The sequence below is a fragment of the Gordionus sp. m RMFG-2023 genome, chromosome 4 (assembly GCF_954871325.1).
Source record: "Gordionus sp. m RMFG-2023 chromosome 4, tfGorSpeb1-WG-v2, whole genome shotgun sequence".
Taxonomy (NCBI): Eukaryota; Metazoa; Nematomorpha; class Gordioida; order Chordodea; family Parachordodidae; genus Gordionus; species Gordionus sp. m RMFG-2023.
Window position 1 is genome coordinate 11,967,736 of NC_088778.1, and position 19,174 is coordinate 11,986,909.

The window sequence follows — 19,174 nt, forward strand, 5'->3', positions numbered from 1 at the left end:
TATTAGATGTCATTCTTATGTAATCAATATTATTGAAAAAAAATAACTTAACTTTAATACTACATTACAAAATTAATATAACGAAATTTACGGCTACATTATTTAAAACTATTCATTCAAAATATGGAAATTATTCAATTATTTTAGATGTCATTCTGAAAAGAATAAAGTCACTAACGATATGGCGCGAGGTGCTAGTCAGTAAAAATATATTTTATTAACTAACTTCTTTCTCTTTTCTTAAGGTATATATATTTCCTATAAATATAAATTAGAATATATATAAAAACAAAAAGTAAGGTTACGAAAAATAATAAGTAATAATATAAGTTGAATTACAAAAATAAAAAGTTGAATTGAAAAGATAAATTTGAATTCATAAAAAATAATACAAGTTGAATTTGAATTCCTAACCAAATAAAAATATAATGAATGTATGCAATATAAAAATTAAAATACTATTCAATAACCAATATTTTAATTTATAAATTCCTATAATGTAACATTCTCCCTCTTCTACAAGCCTTCCCATAATTTCATCTAAGAAGTCATGGAGAGTTTGTTGTTCAAGTGGTTTATCGTTTTGGTTGTCAATGTTGCATAAGTCACTAATCGTTGGCTTGTCCAAATCGTTGTTTGTTCGTTTTTGTTTTAATCGTGAGCTTGATATCCATATCGAATGTTTTACAAATCGTGACATTGTTATTATTATCATTTTTCAAAATCGTTATTATCATCAGTAAGTTGCGAATAATAAGAAATAATAGTTCATCAAAATATAAAAATAAGTGAAGAATGATAAATCAATAAGATTGTTATATTTTTTAGCGTTTTAATTTTTCGCGTTTTAATAACTTTTATTTTTTCGCGTTTTAGTGTTTAATTAATTTTTGCGTTTTATTATTTAATTTATTTTTATTTATTTTCAATCTCAAAGGTTAAAATATTTTTTTTTTCTCTTTTAGCTTTCACCTTTTCTGGTGGTAAGCTCCTTCAACATCTCTCTCCACTTTATGTTATTCATACAATCTCCTTTATCTATTTTATACTTCTTTATATTGGCTCTAACTTTATGGCCCCATTGAAGTTTTGGCCTTCCTCTTTTACGTTTGCCCATCACTTCCAAACTTTCAACTTTATTTCCTATGTAGTTCATAGGCCTTCTCATTGTGTGCCCATACCACCTAAGTCTGTTTACCATTAACTTAGTCTTAATGGGCACTACCTTTAAACTATTTAGTATTCTTGTACTGCACACCTTATCCTTTCTTGTTACCCCAGCAATCATCCTCAGCATTCTCATCTCCATAGTTTGTAGACTTCTCTCGTCTGATTCTTTGGTTGGCCATGTTTCCGAACTATATAGAATAGTTGGTTGTACTATGGAACTGTAGATTTTTCCCTTTAATTTGTGTGGGATTCTTTTGTCAAATAGCACTCCAGATAAAGATCTCCACTTTAAGCTCCCTTGATTCATCTTACTCTTTATCTCTTTTTCTATTGTGCCGTTTGTTTGTATAGTGGAGCCCAAATATTTGCAGCTTTCAATTGCGGATATCTGCCAATCATTTATATCAATACTCTCCGTTTCATCTCCTCCTATCACCATATACTCCGTCTTTTCTCTATTTACTTTTAATCCGTGCTATTCTAGGATATTTATCCAATTCACTAACCTTTCTTTCATTTCATCCTTGGATTCGGCAAGTATCACAATATCATCTGCAAATATCATATTCCACGGGACTGTTTGAGGTATAGACTGTGCTAATACATCTATTACTGTAATGAAGAGAAGTGGGCTGAGAGCCGACCCTTGATGAACTCCTTTGGCTATTGTGAAGCCTGCTGAAGTACCTGTTGTGCTACGGACCATTGTTGTATGTCCCATATACATATCCTGTATTATTCTTATATATTTTTCGGGAACTTTTTTGTGGCGTAGCGCCCACCAGATAAGTTTTCTTGGGATTCTATCGAAGGTCTTTTCTAGATCGAGAAAGGCCATGTGTAGCTTTTTGTTCTTTTCCCTGTATTTTTCACTCATCTGCCTAATTGCATGGATAGCATCGGTTGTTGATCTTCCAGGCATAAAGCCAAACTGTGTCTCTCCTATTTCGATTATATCTCTTAATCTTTTTTCTATTATTTTTTCGTATAGTTTTAGACAGTGTGACATTAGTTTTATGCCCCTGTAATTTTGTCAATTGTGTGGATCCCCTTTATTTTTGAAGATAGAAACTAGATAGCTCTGCCTCCATTTTTGGGGAACCTCTTCATTTCCAAGTATTTTATTGTACAGATTTGTGAGGAGATGTATTCCATCATCTCCTAGTGCTTTAAGGCTTTCTATTGGAATATCGTCTGGACCCCTAGCTTTGTTGTTTTTCATATGATTGAGGCATGTGATTATTTCTTGTTCTGTTATAGGTTGTACAAGGTTTTGACAAGGGGAGTGTTCGTCGAGATGCAATATGTGGGAATTAAAGTTGAGAAGCTGCTGAAAATATTCTTTCCATCTATTCATTATTTCTTTTTCCTTTATTATCAATTTCCCATCTTTATTTTTGATTACTTTCGGAGCTCCGTTTATATCCCTAGAGTTCTTTTCTCGCTGTTTGGCTAATCTGTATATTTTATTTTGCCCTTCTTTAGTATGTAGATCTTTGTACATGTCATCGTATGCCATAGATTTGGCCCTAGCCACCGCCTTTATAGCTAATCTCTTGGAATTTTTGTATCTTGACTTGTCATCTGCATTTTTGGATTTGTACCATATTTTATAAAGGGCTTTTTTGTCCTGTTTAGTGGTTTGTACCTCTTGATTCCACCACCATAGTTCTTTGTGTGATTTGTTGCCTCCTCTTGTCAAGCCTAGCGTCGATTTTGCAGTGTCTATTAATCTGGATGAAAGGTCTGTCCAGATTTTTTCACTGACTTGTGAGCAATTTATTGTTTCAATGTTTGCATTGATTGCAAAGGCATCTGTTATTGTTTTTAATTTGCCCCATTTGATGCATGGTTCCAGTTTTATCTTATTTTGAGTGGATTTATTTGAGATTTGTAAATCCATGATTAGTAGCTTGTGTTGCGCGGCGATATCTTCTCCTGGGATGACTTTGCAGTCTATTACATCTTTTAATCTTCTGCGAGAGATTAGCATGTAATCTATCTGTGTTTTCCTAGTACCACTTTCATATGTTATTAAATGACTGTCTTTTTTCCTATAGTAGGTGTTGGTTAAGGCAAGGTCGAAGGCTTGCGCAAATTTCAGTACGTGCTCTCCTTCATCATTTCTTTCTCCGCATCCAAAACCACCATGATGCCTTTTGTAGCTATCTCTTGCTTTCCCCACATGCGCATTTAAGTCACCACCAATTATGACTAAGTCATCCTTAGGGATTTCCATTACAGCTTCATCAAGGATAGCTCTAAAGTCATCTTTCTCATCTTCCTTGCAACCCGTTTGAGGAGCATATACTGATAGGATGTGTAGTATTGATTGACCAATGCAGAGTTTTATCTTCATTAGTCTATCAGAGATCCTGTTGACTTCTACTACTGAAGAGGTTAGGTCTTGGCTGAGGATGATGCCGACACCGTTCCTATTGCTAACAAGTCCATTATAGTACAATTTATACCCATCTCCAATCATCAAAGTTTTCTGTCCTTTCCATTTCGTCTCTTGTATGCACGCTATATCAACTTTTATCTTGTTCAACATTGATGCCAATTCTCTCGTCTTACCTTTAAGCGTCCCAATATTCAAACTTGTCAGTCTTGTCTTCTTTGCTTTGACCTTTACTTTATTTTTCACAGGAAGGAGGTCTACACCCTGCGCGTCGCATGGAGGGAACGCCCTAGCTTTTATATTCATTTCCATTTATTTCTGTCATTTTGTTTATTGGACAGGTATCCTTAGCACCCGGCTGTCCAGGCCTGTCGGTGACCGGGGTGTCATCTCTTAGCTCCGAAATTCATCATACCATATGTCTTTACACATCAGTTATCGAAGAAAAACTTTGAAAGTTTTTGTTCCTTTACCAGGATTGAACCAGCGTCTTTGTTCATACTCGTGTTTCCAATCGTACATCTTACCCATTAGGCCACCCCGGTTAAAATATGCAAATAAAATATTATTCATATTTCCCTCTCTTTAAATAAAAAATTTAAATTTCACACCCTAGTTTTAATTCAAGTGTTATTTTTAATAAAAATTCTTCATAAGATAATTTTTAGAAAATGATCTCATTACATCATTTAAATATTTATCTAAAATGAAGATGTAACATAACCACTTATCTTCAAAAGCTTTATTTCAAAAACATTTTTATCACATTAAGTATTACTTATAAGGGTTATTTAAATCAATAATTCATATGTTTTAATTATTTTAATATATTTAAAATTAAAGTTTTATCTTCTTGTTTAGGATTTTTAATGGTTTATATTTAATTATATCTAAGAATTCATCTTTAGGTTTAGTTGTTAATTTACAACAATTGGTCATCATTCAAGAAATCAAAAAATATCAATAAGAATTTAAGTAAATAATCTTTTAAAGGCTTTTTGTGTGGTCTATATCTATTATGATTTTACATTTTAGTATCAATATTTTACTAAGAAATTATAAATAATTTTTTAAAGGCTTTTTGTGTGTTCAAATATATCCATTATGATTTTACATTTTAGTGATTTTAAAAATTTATAACATGCCTTTATCCTGGCTTAAAACCTTAATTTATAATAACTTTTCTTCTTACGTGGATTAGAATAATAAGTAATCATCATTGGTCTCACAAAATAGAATTCATAACCTATCGTTCAACTTCCATATCAGTTCTTTCTAGGCTGTCACATTAGGTTAGGTGCTGGTTATCATATTCCAGTCCAACATCCAGAGCCAGGACACCATGAAGAAAGAAGCTTTTTGCATGAAAGAACGTGCTAAGGTTTGATTCTTGGTCATCTCCATAGATTAGATAGTCATCAGTAGATTAGGCATTGGTCATATCAATAGATTAGGCAGTCACAATAGATAAGGTAGTCATAATAGGTAGTCATCTCCATAGGTTAAGCAGTCTCCATAGGTTAGATAGTCATCTCAGTAGATTAGGCATTGGTCATATCAATAGATTAGGCAATCACAATAGATAAGGTAGTCATAATAGGTAGTCATCTCCATAGGTTAAGCAGTCTCCATAGGTTAGATAGTCATCTCAGTAGATTAGGTAGTCATCTTTTTCTAGTCCACCACCCAGAGTCAGGGCACCATGAAAAGAATGAGGAGGAGGCTAAACGTGCGAGTATGTAAAAATATTTTTTATTAACTAACTTCTTTCTCTTTTCTTAGGTTATATATATATATTTTCTATAAATATAAATTAGAATATATATAAAAACAAAAAGTAAGGTTACGAAAAATAATAAGTAATAATATAAGTTGAATTACAAAAATAAAAAGTTGAATTGAAAAGATAAATTTGAATTCACAAAAAATAATACAAGTTGAATTTGAATTCCTAACCAAATAAAAATATAATGAATGTATGCAATATAAAAATTAAAATACTATTCAATAACCAATATTTTAATTTATAAATTCCTTAATGTAACACATTCTTATGTAATCAATATTAACAAAGAAATAACTTAACAGTTATACAACTATATAACAATATTAATATATAGAATTTTATGGTATTATCTTATACATAAATATTTTTTAGTTTTATGCTTCATGGCGTGATTTAAAACATCGTAGTTTTATTTATATTTTTATTTATATTCAACTTAAATTCAGTCTTAATCAAAGAAAATTTTTATTTTATTTTCGTTTTCTGCTATTTAATATAAATTATTTTTGCTCATTTTTTTATATTGATTTATTTAATTGCTGATTAAATGGATATAAAGAAAATACGTTTTTTTTGAATTAGATAGATATATATATATTTAAAATGTGGTTTACGATTGTTTTGATACTAGTTGGATATGAATAAATTATGATCAAATATTTGTGACTATGGAGATATGGGATGGGGTAGGAAGGGAGTTGTATTTTTATTTCTACATATTATTTTTTACATCTCTCTATTTCACTACTAAAGTATAAATATATATAATAAAATTTGAAGAAAATATAAAAATAATATTACAAGGTTAATGTGCATATTAAATTGAATATAACGAATAGTCCAAATTGAATAAATTAAAAAATAATTATGTAAATGTACGAAGTAATAATTTAACTTATTACTATTTAATGACCAAATATAAAATTAAACAATATTTTAATTTATTATCTCTAGTATATAACTATGATAAAGAAATTAAATACTAACAAATTCTTTATTATTATCATGGTAGCAGCTCCGAGGATAAGATGGTATCTTCTGATTGATATATCAATGATATTTTGAATTAAATATCATAAATTAAAATTATATTTGGGATCTTTTTTTCTTTTAAAGTGGAGTATAGCAGCTTGATATTTTAGTATGGATATTACTTAAATCGAAGATTTACTAGACAATTCTAAATACATCGTTTATAGGATAAAGAATAATAATTAGAAGACATTACTTGATTCGAATTCAAATTGTTCTTCATTTTTTTCTTTGAAGGTGAACATAATTATTAATTATCATAGCAAATTCTTACTTATCAGAGATAACGGATATCTGTAAAGGATATCTATAACATAAAAAATATAAAAAAATGTTTTGTTTTATTATTTTTTGTTTGATAAAGAAACTAAAATAAATAATGAAAAAAATTTACTAAATGTAGTAAATTTTTTTATAAAAAGAAAATCATTTAAAATATTTTATAAAATATTATGGCTAAGTTCACCAAAAATGTTACCGAAATAACTCGTAACATACGCTCGTATATTTCAAAAATTAAATATTTTTTTGAGACGAGTAAGTTAAGCGATCGCAAAAAAGCAATTTTTATAACAAATAACCTATCCAAAAACATATATCAAAAGGTTTTGATCATTTCGACAGATGACGAGTTTACGTCTTCAGATTAACTAACAAGCTCAAGCTTTATTTATTTATAAGCAAGAAGATTATCATTATAATGACTATAACAATAATATGGGCATAAATCTTATAAATAAATAAAATTAGTCTATAAAATTAACACGTATATAATGAGTGAAATTCATGATGATAGTATTTAGTATATTATTTGATACATAATAATATAAATATACCCATAATATCACGTGATAAAATCTTAAAAGATTTAATCACAATTAAAAACTTTAATTTATGCAGAAAAGATCACACATTTAAAAATACAATTAATATAAAATCTAAAATTTATTTACAAAATTCAAATCTACTTTAAATGTAAAATTGATAAAAATATGATTAAAGCCAATATTCTTATATAATTAAAATTACGAAAGGTGATATTATGTTAAAAACGGCTATATTTATGAATCTTAATATAAAAAACGTCCATGACACTAAGGACTCTAAAGAAAATACTACACATTTCAAAGGAGTCAGCTGGAGATTTTAGGGAGGAAGAACTTCACAGAACAAGCTGATAAAAAATTCAATTTAATAACTATTTAAATGATTATTATTGAAAAGTAATTCGATTTGAAAAAATTAAGTATGAAAGTAATCAGTATTGATTTATCATTTTATTTGTATATTATTCCATATTCTTTATTTATTCTGATTCCTTTTATATTCCTATATACCATCATTCATATCGTTTTATATCAATTATTCCAATTTATTCTTATTTCAATTATTCTATTCGCGATAAATCAAAAATAATAATGATAACTATTACCATGATTATTACAACATCAAATGATAACAAATCAAACGAGATGATGATGACAAGTTGAAGATAACCAGAGTTAGGTACTGCGAATAATTGTATCTAAGAGACAAGATCCTTTTGTTTCTTGTACTCAGTATCTTATTGACATTTTTAATAATATACTAGTATCTGTATTTAAGATCCTTTATTTTGAAAAGAATCTTGTATCTTATTCATTTTCTTTAAAAAGATACAGATACAGATTCTTTTTAATATTCATGTTTAAAACTTTTACATATCACACAATGTAACTTTATTTTCTTCGTGAAATCTTGTATTATTTTCTTTATCTTTTCCCTCTATATTTTAAATATATTAATAACCGAAATTAATTAGAAATTTTACAGGTCACAAAGATAGATAAATTAAAAATAACAACACCAAAACTAAATAAGAGAAGGATATATTTTATATGTAATATTTTTTAATTTATAGAATGTTTAACAATCATAGTAGTGTAGATGAAATTATGGAGATAGGTTCTCCTGAATCAAATCCGAATCTTAAAATTCTAGATGGAAAATTTTATAAAGTAATTCATGCGAAAAAGAACAAGGTACAAGCTGAATGTCAAAATTGCACAAGTAAAAAAGTTATTAAAGGTTCAACAAACTCTCTACAAACTTTGTTAAAGATATTTAAAATATGCATTTTTATTTTATAATTATTAACATAATAATACCTATACTTAGACCTGTGCGCCGACGAAACTATCGGCGGCCGGCAGCGCGCCGATTTTTAGCCGCCGTCAACAGAATCGGCAAATCGGCGCAGTTATAAATTTTTATAACATAAATTTTTTTAATTGCTTATTATTTTTTAAAAAACGAATGTACACTACTTTACAGATATATCAGCATATTTTTTAATATTTATTTAATAGAAAACTCATTATTAACCAAAAATCGATTTCGTAATTTTATAATTATCATATATAAAAATTATTTATTTAAATTTTTGGGATAATAATGATCCCCTTGAATTTAACGTCAATCCAGCGGTAGAAAAAACTCTTTCACTAGATGTGCTAGTCACCCGAATGCAAAAAATTTTTTGGCGAGCCTGGAAAGATTGAGAAGTTTACTCTTCTTTTCTCTCCAAGAACGTCCATAAATTGTAAATATCGTTTTCCAAGAAAACTGTGACATTCTTGTTCTAAGTCACCTAACTTGGAATTATAATTTATATTTGTTGCTTCTCTTCTCTTCTCTTCTCTTCTCTTCTCTTCTCTTCTCTTCTCTTCTCTTCTCTTCTCTTCTCTTCTCTTCTTCTTCTCTTCTCTTCTCTCTCTCTTCTTCTTCTCTTCTCTTCTCTTCTCTTCTCTTCTCTTCTCTTCTCTTCTCTTCTCTTCTCTTCTCTTCTCTTCTCTTCTCTTCTCTTCTCTTCTCTTCTCTTCTCTTCTTCTTCTCTTCTCTTCTCTTCTCTTCTCTTCTCTTCTCTTCTCTTCTCTTTAACTTAAATTTATTAATTCATCTTGATCCTCATTGGCTAAATTTACTACCTGATTATCATCAATCTCTATAAGTTTAAGATGTTTTATTATAAATTCTGAAGCTGAACAATTTTGCTCTATTAAATACTTTGACACAATTGTCAATTTTTGAAATCTTGCATCTAAAAGAGAAGCCAATACCTATATAATTTTAAATATAAAATAAATGAATATACTTATATATTATTATTTGCAGATTACACACCGAAAATCGTAACGCAAGTTTTTTAGCATATTTTCCTTAAGTGAAATGATTTCAGAATTATCACCACCATTTACTATTAAATTTGTTTCAATTTCACTTCTAAAAAGTAACGCCAAATTTAAAATAGGCCCTTTTTATAATGAAAGATATTCGACAGTTTCTTTAAATTTTGAAAGATCGTTCTTCTACCAGCTCAGATTCATAATTTGATAATTTGAGAAAGTGCTTCCCAATTCTTTTCAAAACATTATTAATTAAATTCTTATTTAATCCAGATATGCTTTCTAGCATAATTAATATACTATGCCAACGTGTTGGGACATTTAATTTTAAGGTTTTCATATGCATGGAATTATTGTTATTATTATCATTGGAATTTCCAATTTGAAAACGGGTATCCGGGTATGGATCAATGCTGTCAAGATCTAACATGTCTGATGTTAAATCTATTGTACTTAGACATTTTTTTGCAAATTCAACCTTTGCAGTTTTATATCTTAGATCAATAATAATTTCTCTAATTCTTTTGTAAAAAAATTTCTAGACTATGGGTTTTTTATTATCCAGAGTTAGGATACTAAAATTATTTATAGAATTATTAAATGTAGATACATCCATTTTAAAAATATGTAAAATTATGCTAACTTTTGGAATTTTAGATTTTTGATTGATTGAACTCTATAATGAAGTCAAAATAATTATGATTTTAAAATAGTAGAAAATAAAAATTCATCAAAATCCTGATTGACATTAAAAAAATTACAACAGTGATGTTGACCAATTATTAGAAAAAAATGTATGAAATATGAAAGAAATTTCTGCGCCGGCGTGATTTTCTTATTTATTATAATGATCAGTTATAGTTTAAATTCAATTCAATTGCAATTCTAAAAGTATATAAAATATATTTATTGTTAAATCACTTTTATATAATAAGTAATAACATTAATCTATATACATAATAAGTAATAAACAATTATATTATTTGAAATAAATATTTAAAATAATATTTAACATTAATATATAGAAGATTTCTTTTTAGAAATACCAATATGTCCAATTTATCAGAGGTCAGCTTGCGGCGATAGTAACTGTCAATATCACCAGCTTCACTAAAAACAGATTCTGAAGAGAATATCTAAAACTTTTAAGAATACTTAAAAAAAATAACAATATGGCAGAATGTTTTTAATTAATATTATTATTAAAAAAATATTCATAAAAATGGATTTCGATTTTATTTATAAAAATAAATGATTTTAGATATAACTTTTTTAAAAAATTTTATTTCATTTTCTTTTTGTTAAAGAAGCCATTTTATATCGGATTAAATTTTATAATATGGGCCGATGACCGATATTTTAAAATGGGTGAAATCGGCCCGATCCGATGAAAAATATCGGCACATCCCTAATATATTTTATATATAATTATTTTAGCAAGTTCTTATTAGAGGAAATATTTAAGCTACTGTTGATATGACCGATTAATACTAACCTTTAAATTGTTTTTTATATGTTGATATAAATTGATTTTTTTTATAAATTGTGTAGATTGATTTTTTTATATAAATTTTTATATATTAATATGAAAATTGTTATATAAACCTGATTTCTTAGTTTGATAATAGATGTAAAATTTCAAAATAAATTAAATAAAATTAAATTTGTAACTTTGATTTATTCTAAATTAAATTAAATAAACTCGTAACATATCATTTATTTTAGAAAACTTTATGGTGGCAGTTCCGCTACATGTTCGAGGAAATCGTAAATAAATAAATAAATATTAAACAGATTCCCAGTAATAATGTTAATATAAATATTGAATTTCCAATATACTCAGGCCGAACTTTTTTTGAGTAGATTCGAAGACATCTTCAAGGCACTCAGATCTCGGACATTGAAAAAGCAGGTTCCTTTACGAGAAGATTACCAGCTGAGGTATATATCAAATTAGACGAACTAAATAAAATTGGGCTATAATGACTTACAAAATATTCTAAAATCCACAGACAATATGATTTTAGCTACTGGAACATAGACAACTAGATAAAAAAAGTTCTGGAAGTAATATTTATATCATTCTAAAAACACGTAAGAAATGATTTATTTGAAAAAGTGAAGAATAATTAAAAAATTTTAATGATAAATATCTAAATTATGAATAAACCTATATGGGACAATAATAATAAAATAAAGTCCATTGACAAGTTAGAAGATTATTTAAAATTTCATGATAGTAAGAATACTTTAAGCTTAATAGGTAATTTACCAGATGAATTATATTTAGTCATGAAAGCAGTGTTTCCAAGAGAGTTAAATTCAAGTTATGATGAAACATTATATACATTAAAGTGTTTATGTAATTATAAATCGGCTACAGAAATAAAAGAAAATTGTTCTAATAAAAATTTTAGTTAATCTAATAATGAGAATTATTATAAAAATAGAAAATTAGATAAAGAAACACATTATTATAAAAGAAATTATCATTATAATTGTAAATCTTTTAGTAGGGGAGACCGGGGTAAAACGATAGGCATTTTGCTTATTTACCATAAAAATTTTAAACAAGAGTCAAACACAACAAATTATAGATCAATGTGTAGCCCCATCCCTCTTCTACAAGATAAAAAAAAGTGTAGCCCTCTATCTATAATATTTTAGGAGCTATGATTTGTTATGTAAAACTACTCATTTTCGCCATTTTACCCTGGGTACAGGGTAAAATGGATAAGCACTAGGGTAAAGTGGTTAAAATAATATTTGACACATATTTATTGTTTTATTTAACAAATATTACAAATTTAAGATTTATTTATGATTTTTATTTAAAAACTAATCGATACAATAAGGACATGTAAAATAATTATCATAATTAGCACATTTAGAATGTGCCCATTGAAGGCACATTGTACATTTTAGCCATTCATCGCCCTCGCGACTATTTTTATAGTTTTTATTACAAATAACACATAAACAATTATTTTTTGATATCTTTTTTTCTCTCTGAATTAATAATTTTTTTTTATAAGGTGTAGATGTTAATATTTCTGAATTCTTTTTTTTAGATATTTTATCCGATGAAATATTGAATAATTTTGGAATAGGTATTATAGATGAAGGATTGAATACTTTATTATAATTTTTTGAGCATGATGGTAACATATCATGATAGGGTTCATCAATATCATCTGGAACATTTTCGTTCAATAATATAGATAAATCACTATCATTATTTTGAGTCACTGTAAGATTTTGAGTCACTGTAATATTTTCATCATTATTTTCAAATTCAATATTTGAGCTAGCATTTGAATTATTACAGCAGATATAATCTTGTTCTGTAAATATATTTGGGTTTAAAGGAAATATGCCACATGCTAAGAACCCATTTAATATATTATTTGGTGTCACTGCCCTTGGTATTTCATTTTTTAACACTCCTGGAATATCATAAATCTGAAATTGTTGCCCCACATGATTTCTCATCCATGTGTCAATAGCTCCATTATAAAACTTTTTCAATGGCCCATAAACTGCTTTGTCTAATGGTTGGAGTTTATGCGAGCAATGTGGTGGAAGTGTTAGAATAACAATCCCATTGGAGCGACAATAGTTTATAACGGAAATTGAACAATGAGAGCTATGGTTATCTAAGATTAATAAGACATTTTTCTCATTGGATGCACTGGAATATTTTTTAAAGTGTTCCAAAAAAGATAAAAATTCCTCCTCTTGCATGCAACCCGATGTGTTTCCCACACCCTTAGATCCAATAGGCCCATCACGAATAAAGTGATCTTTGTATCGTTTTCTTGGAAAAATAAAAAATGGTGGAATGCTATGGCCTATAGCATTGATGGCTAAACATATTGTAACTAACGTTCCTCTTTCTCCTGACGTTATAGAGCCGACTTGTTTGGCACCCTTCTGTGCTATAATTTTTGCAGGAGTTTGAACGGTGGTGAAACCACTTTCATCTGCATTCCATATATTATGTGGTTCAAAGTTATAAGAATTATATAGCTTAATTAAATTTTCAAAAAATTTATTGACATTTGTGGATTGAAGCCATATGCTCTTGCTAGACTATTAGCTTCAGGGGTACGAATCGAAAGTTGGGAATGTCGTTTTCTAAACCCCATAAACCAGTTCTCTCCAGCCATACCATTAGTTGTCCAGCTTTCTGGGAAAGATTTGCCATATTCTTTAGCAAGCTGATATGCAAATCCTCTTATCTTGTTTATTTATAAAATAAAACTATTTCATTTTAATAATTAACAATACCAGTTCCATAGAGTTAAAATGATATATAATTAATTAAATAAATTGAATTTATTTCATAATTTTAATAATGCTCAATTGGTAACTTTAATATTAAATATCAATATTTATTTGATTATAATAAATGAATGAATGAAAAATTTAATGTGAATAATTTATATTTTAACCGTTTTACCCATAACAGCTTTACCCCTAGGTGACATATATTATATATATCGTTATTGCGTGACTTCTAATATAGCTAAAGATGTCAGATAAATTTTATTTTATAGTTAATACATTAAGGAACATGTGTGCCAAATTTTGAATCCTGAGGATATGTAAATTTTACTAAAAGCAAAATATACTAGAGATTGATTTTTATATTTTTTGGGTAAAAAACAGTTTTTTGACAAAATATATAAAACCAGGTAAGTTTTTTAAAAGATGAACATAGGTAAGAAATTAGATATAAAAATACATCTTCACACCAAATTTAAGGTCTTTATACTCAATGGTTAAAAAGTTATTCGCGTTAACATTGTTACCCCGTCAATCGCTTTACCCCGGTCTCCCCTATCAAAAAATTGAAAAATATTGAATTAAAACCCAATATTCAAAAGGAAAGAGATTCTTATAAACTAAAAGAAATAAATTATATAATAAAATTTGAATTTGTGATTATAGAAAATAAGGAAATAATCATTAAAGAAAATAATGAAATAAAAAAAACTCTTATTAAATGCGATAAAAAAAAATTAAAACTTATAAATTTGAAGACAATTAAAAGTATCACTAAGAGAAGTCATATAAAAACTAAACGTCTTCATTCTAAAATAATACTCAAGGATGTGATGAAGAGATCTTTTTCTAAAAATTTAAGGCTCAAAAAATTATTTTTTACTAAAAACAATCTTATGAATAATGATTATTTCAAAATACTTTTTAAATTAAAAAATAAGGGCATAAAGTTTAAATTTCTGAAGAAGCGATGGATGTAAAGACGTACATATCATCTTATCATCTTTTATTAAAAAATATATATAAAAAATAAAAAAAAACGCTAAAAATATTATCTAACAATCTTGTTGATTTATCATCCTTATATTATTCTAACATCCAAATTTGATCGATTCTCAATCATATGCTCAACCAAAATAAATATCATTTTCCAAGACAAAACTGTGACAGACTGCACAATAAGATTCACATGCAAGAAAAACCTGAGTGGAGACATTTTTTTAAAGGGTGGAATGTTGATATGACCGATTAATACTAACCTTTAGATTGTTTTTTTTATGTTGATATAAATTGATTTTTTTATAAATTGTGTAGATTGATTTTTTTTAAAAAAAATTTTATAATAAATGGTTCAGTCTCAACGCTACACCCTTACTAAAAATTTCATAATTTAGTAAGCATAAAAAAATATTCGATTTAAATTATGATCAAAATATTTATGATAATATAAAAAAATTTTTTTATTATTTACTCATATTTGTTATTATTATGCAAAATGAATCCAATTTTTTTGTGTTCAAAAGCTTTATTTTTTTTTAAAATGTTTTTTTTTATACATGATTTTTAAATAAAAGAATTAAGATAATATATAATTTTTACGTTGATAAATCTCATTTTGAACCTTTGCGCAAATAAACAAGAATATATTTTAGTTCAATCTCCACTAAAAGTTCTCATACACAGTGGCGTAGCCAGGATTTTATCATAGGGGGGGGGGGGGGTGTTAAGAAAATTTTTGGGGGGCGAAGCCCCCCTAACCTTCCATTTTTTGAACACTTAATTGCTTATATTTTTCGATTTGTTAAAATTGTTTTATATTTTCATATAACAAAATTTTAGGGTATTTTATAATATATTTTACATTCCTTTATATATTTTTATTAATTAAAATACTTTCAAAATGTTGATATTTTATATAATATAGATTTTAATATTAAAAATTATAATGTATAAAAACTCTATTTTAAAAAAAGTAATTTTTAACAATTATATAAAATATGTAATTATTATGCAAATAATAATATTTAAAAAAATATGATAATATTATCTTATAAATAATACTTTTTTTACAAAAAAAAATTGATTATATATTAAAACTAGTGTTGTTAAATAGTCGAGTTCTCCTGACTTCGACTCCGAGTCGAAGTCGCAATAATCGACTCATTTTTACTACTCAAGTTTTGAACTTGAGTCGTGAACTTGAGTCGACTCGAGTTATGAACTCATGTCTATATACTCGAGTCGACTAGATAACGAATAATTTTATGAACTTGAGTCGACGACTAGAGGACGAATATTTCAAATTAATTTTAATTAAGATATATGTTGTTTATTACATTTTTTTATTTTAGACTTCCAACTTGAGTCGTAAATAGGAATTATATACTTGAGACAATTAGAGGACAAATAGTTCTATAAATTTGATCGACTAGAGACTAGACTCTAGTATATTTCAAATTAATTAGTTATTTTTAATTACTAATTTTTGTTTATTATTATTAAATTTAAAATTAGATAGTCGAGTAATCCTGACTCCGTGTCGAAGTAGCAATAACTCGAGTCATTTTTACGACTCTAGTTCTGAACTTGAGTCGTGAACTAAATAATTAGGTTAATTTAAATTTTATGAAACATTACTTATTATATAAATGTTATTTATTGGTTGGTTTTGTAGGGGCTTGGATCTTAAAATCGACTTAACTAGCTATGAGCACGAACCCCTAGCACAGATTAATATATCTTAAGTTGATTTTTCTTGACCTTATTAATATATATAAATATATGGTTATTAGAGGTATCAATCGCTAGCTAATTAGATCTATTGAATAGGTAGCAAACCATGTCTAGATGAGTGAAGCTATTTCTACGTAGGTCAGGAATTATTTTATCAGCACCAAATATTGATATGATAATGGGTGGGTATCAAATAAGTATAGTTCTACCTTTATATGGTGTATATAATTTTGACCTGGGAGCGGGGGTAAAAAATATGGTCTCAAATTTGTTCGTGAAAAAAATTGACATGTCTATATCTTAACATTTAATTATTAAAAGATAAAAATATCTGCTAGATTACCAAAAATTAGGGTTTAATTTAGGTTCAGGATTTTTAAATTCTATATAACGGAAATTTTGATAACATGAACTTAATCGAAAAAATCAATTCCTATAAAATTATTGGAAATAAAAAAAGGTTGCTCGTAACATCAAAAACCGTTTGAAAAAACGTTATGTATGTAAATTGTCGTATTTATTATTACCTCTGATTGAAATTGAAATCTAAAAGATTATAATCTTCAAGGATGAGGTAATAAGAGGCAAATTTTGAGGATTAAGATGTTTAATTGATATATATTTTTTTAAAAAACTCATAGAATTTATGAACCCCAAACTATCTTCTTTTTTTCCTGAAATAATGACCTGAATTTTAGTAATTTATTGATTTCTTCAAAACAGTAAGGGCTTGTCTATTAAAAAAAATTATAACTCAAATTTAGTCGAGTACGCTTTGAAATTTTTTCATTTTATGAAATTAACAGGTTAACTTAAATTTTATGAAACTAAATTACTAGTGTTGTTAATTGGTTGATAATGTTATATCCAGACCTCGCGCTTGGCTTTAAAAATCGACTAAATCTGCTATGAGCACGAACCCCGAGCACAGATCTATGGTTCAAACCCATATATTTTAAGTAATTTTTTATTGAACTTATTATAGATATAAATATATGGTTATTATAGGTATCAATCGATAATTAAAAGACCTATTGAATTGGCAACAATTTATTTATTGTTTAACTCTATCCCTCAAAAAATTTCTAAAAAATTTAATTTATTAATAATTGTTTTTTAGAAAATCTATCAAAATTTATTTTTTGTTATTTAATATATTTTTTTTCATTTTTAAATACTTTTTTTAGAAAATTTTCTCATTTTAAATACTTTTTTTATTTATAAAAAAACTTTGGCGCCAGCTATAAATAATATAAGAAAGGAAGAAAAAAAAAATTATTACTAAAGTAAAGAGAGAGGGAGGGAGAAAGTTTATATTTAATAGAAAAGGAAAGAAAGTACTATATTTATATCGTTTTTCCCTCTTTAAACATATTTTATTTTTATTTCTTCAAATTTTTTTAGAGTATTTTACCAGGTCAAATACTCCCTTGGTCAATTGACTGATTTTGACCGGTCAATTGACCGACTAAAAAGTATTCAAAAATCATCTTCAAAACCTAGGTTTTTAATTAATTTATGACGATTTACAAAGTTAGGAATTTATTGAATCCTTTGGATGTGTAGCACATGGCTAGAATCTGTTTATTAAAAATTTATGCCAAATACGTTTTATTGAAAGAATATCATCAAAAAAGCCAAACATATAATTAAATTATAAAATTTAATTATATTTTATTGGTAACTTTAAAAAAAAGGCAAATATTAAAAGGATATAAGTCTTCCTTAAAAATTCAATATCAAGTGATAATATTACAATTACATCCCATGAGAATGATGTTGATGCTTATCAATAACATTACTCGATATAAAAGTAGTTATTGCTAAGTCATGTGGAGATCTGATGCCGAGACCACCAAATTTGGTTGGAAGAGTTGCTTGGGCCCAAGCGGTTTCGTTGAATCTGATATTTACTATTTTTTCGGTTAAGTCCTTTATTCCTTTTTCGTAAGTTTGGAGAGGAATAGGATATTTAAAAATTGGTGTTGACCGAAGTGCGTAAATAATCCTTGGTATAAAAAAGAAATTTTTTAGCAAAAAAAAGGACTTGTGTGATGGAAGAAGTGTAAAGATGTCCTCCAGTTTAAAGAGTATGTCGAGTGTGGAATGAAGAAAAGTGCTTATTGCCTCGTGTCCTCCTATAGGCGATCCTAGATGTGTTAATTCAACGCTTGATGTGAATTTGAAATTGATTTAAATGTGAGAATTCAGATTTGCTCTGATTGCGAAAGTCCGATGGCTGTGCCCATTTCTTTAATTATGTTGACTGCTTGGCGATTTCACTACAGGGACCACTCAAGATTCCATCATCAATATACCAAGCGTGGAGCGATAGAGTACATGAAGAGTTTATTGATTTTATCATGTCATTAATTCCAAGACTAAAGAGAAGGGATCCGAGAGGGTCACCCTGTTGGATACCCTCGACAGAAAGTATCATTTCTTTGTTGAATTGTAAGATTGTTGGTGATTGGTAGCAAGAGAAAAGAAATTTGGTGTAAGCGGGGAAATGGAAGCAAGTTGAATGCAGGAACGTGTTGCGCGAAAGAGTGTTGTAGGCGTTAGAGAAGTCAATTTTTACTAGGAATTCGTTTTTTGGGT

At 27.5% G+C, this 19,174-nt stretch overlaps 1 protein-coding gene across 4 annotated transcripts in view; it reads left to right on the forward strand.

Annotated features, from left to right (window-relative positions):
* Positions 1-19,174, forward strand: part of LOC135928942 (protein cornichon homolog 4-like) — an 85,431-nt gene that overhangs the window by 16,311 nt on the left and 49,946 nt on the right. The window lies entirely within an intron of this gene.